This window comes from Hydra vulgaris, chromosome 05, assembly GCF_038396675.1.
Source record: "Hydra vulgaris chromosome 05, alternate assembly HydraT2T_AEP".
Lineage (NCBI taxonomy): Eukaryota > Metazoa > Cnidaria > Hydrozoa > Anthoathecata > Hydridae > Hydra > Hydra vulgaris.
The window spans coordinates 18,822,501-18,824,918 of NC_088924.1; the positions used below are offsets into that span (position 1 = coordinate 18,822,501).

General features: G+C 28.4%; 1 long non-coding RNA gene across 1 annotated transcript in view; it reads right to left on the reverse strand.

The window, feature by feature from the left end:
• LOC136080661 (uncharacterized) overlaps positions 1-2,061 on the reverse strand; it is a 12,746-nt gene extending 10,685 nt beyond the window's left edge. Inside the window, exon 1 of the long non-coding RNA XR_010638586.1 lies at positions 1,603-2,061. This is a non-coding gene — a long non-coding RNA (uncharacterized LOC136080661). The remainder of the gene's footprint in view (positions 1-1,602) is intronic.
• Positions 2,062-2,418: the final 357 nt, after the last annotated feature.

Genomic DNA, 2,418 nt, shown 5'->3' on the forward strand with positions numbered 1-2,418 from the left:
TTTTTAGTTTATCAGGTACAATACCTGTTGAAATTGATGAATTAAATACTTGGTAAATTGGATTACGTACCTCCTCAAAAACATCTGACACTACTTTGCAAGACATATCATCGATTCCTGGGGACTTAATTTTAAGTGATTTAACAGCTATTTCGAGTTCGTCTTGATTTATTTCATTGAAATTTAAAGAGCAGTGTGAGCCTGTTAAGTAACTTTTAAATGTATTATTTGGGGATTAAATTTTTGATGCAAGATCAGCACCAATGTTGGCAAAGTATTTGTTAAATTCATTGGAAATATCTCGCTTGTTGTTTGATTCACTTTCATTAATTATTACTCTAGAAGGCATTTTGGTAACATTAAATTTACTTTTACCAATAACTTCCTTTATAATGTCCCTTGTCTTTTTTAAGTTACCATTAAATTTTTATATTTGATTAGAATAGTATAAAATTTTTTATTTTTTTTAATTTTATCATATAGGTTTTTGTATTGCTTGTACAGGGATAGGTTTGCTTCGGTTCTATTTTTTAAGTATTTTACGTATAGTTTTTGTTTTTGTTTTGAGGATTTTCTTATTTCTTTTGTTATCCTTGGACAATTTAAATATTTTGTTTTTATTTATTTTTCTTGAATTGGAAAACTTTTGTTATATTGTAGGATAAATAAATTTATAAAGTTAATGTACACAGAGTTTGTGTTTCCTTGGTCACATTCTTGGTAGACCTTTTGCCAATTTGTTGCCAATAGCAAGTCCTTAAATTTTTGAATAGACGTTTCATCGATAATTCTTTTATAACATAAGATTTTTGTATTATTAATTTTTGTGGAATTTTGTGACAAAGAAAAGTATATTGGAAAGTGATCTGAAATATCTGTTTTTATTATTCTTGATTTTAGAGAAAGATCTTGTATTGAGTTTGTTAAAATATTGTCAATAGCAGTAATAGATTTGGAAGTTACCCTGGTAGGTTTGTTGATAATGGGGAAGATATTAAGTTGAAACATGTCGTCAAAGAAATTTTTAGTAATAGCATGCATGTTGTACATTAAAATATTTATATTTATATCTCCAATTATGAATAACTTTTTCTATTCTCTATTTTTTGTAATTATATGTTTCATATAATCTGAAAATTTACAAGTATCACCATCAGGTGGTCTGTAGCACGCAGAAACTAGAAAGTTCTTTGAGGAAGTGTTAATAACTTCCATTGTGAAGACCTCACTATCGCCATCAGAGTTTAAAAGATCATTTCTTATCTTAATGTTTAGATCATTCCGTATATAATTCACAATTCCTCCTACTCTTTTGCAAACTCATCTTTCTTTAAAAAATAATTTATAGTTTGGAATTTGGAGGTCAGAGTTTGTTTCTGCTGCTTCGTCAGAGCACCAAGTCTCTGTAAGGCAGATCATACTGAAAGTATGTTTGCATTCAAGGAGAAAGTTTTTTAATTTGTCTATATTAATAATTAAATTCTGATGTTTATGTGTATTACGTATAAACATCAGAATTTGTTTTTCGCTCGCTTAAAACAGCTGTTTATTTTTTTAAATCTCTGCAATAAATTTTATCAAATTTAATAATGGCGTACTTACCAGCTTAACGAAGTCGTTTAACTTCCTCCCACAGTTTCTTTCGATGTTCTATTGTTTCTTTCGCGTCGTCTTCGTTTAAGTATAGGTCAGTCTCTCTAAATTTTTTTGCGTTGGTGAGAACTTTAGTTTTATCTGAATAATTCAGCAGTTTGAAGATTATTGTTCTTGGTAACTTATCATTTCTTGCATTTCCAATACGATGGGCTCTTTCAATTTCAATTTCGTCAGATATGTTAAGTTTGTTTTTAATTATTTCTTTTATCGAGTTTCGACAATCATCCGAGCTTTCACCTTCTTTTTCCTTTACACCAACGATCCTTAAATTAATTCTGCGTGAGCGGTTCTCTAAGTCTAATGTTTTTTTTACTAGATAGTTTATACTAGTTCATACCCCAAATTTGTTGTAATTTTTTCCAATTTTTTATTTATATTTTTTTCTTGAAAGTTCAAACTCAAAAAAGTTAAAAACTTCATGGTAGTATTGTGCTCAACTTCATGGTAGTATTGTGCTCAAAAAAGTTAAAAACTTCATGGAAGTATTGTGCTCATCTTGTTACTTCAAAAAATAAATGCTGAAAATAAATAGGTTTTCTAGGTGATTATAATATTGATCTGATACAATCAAATAATGACACTGCAACATCTGATTTTTTAAACTTGCTTTCTTTTTATAATATTCGCCCTTTTATCACTTCGCCAACCAGAATTACTTACCATTCCGCTACCATCATTGAAAATATTTTTTCTAATTTAATAACTAATGAAATTATTTCAGTTAATTTGACAACTTCAATTTCTGATCACTTACCTCAATTT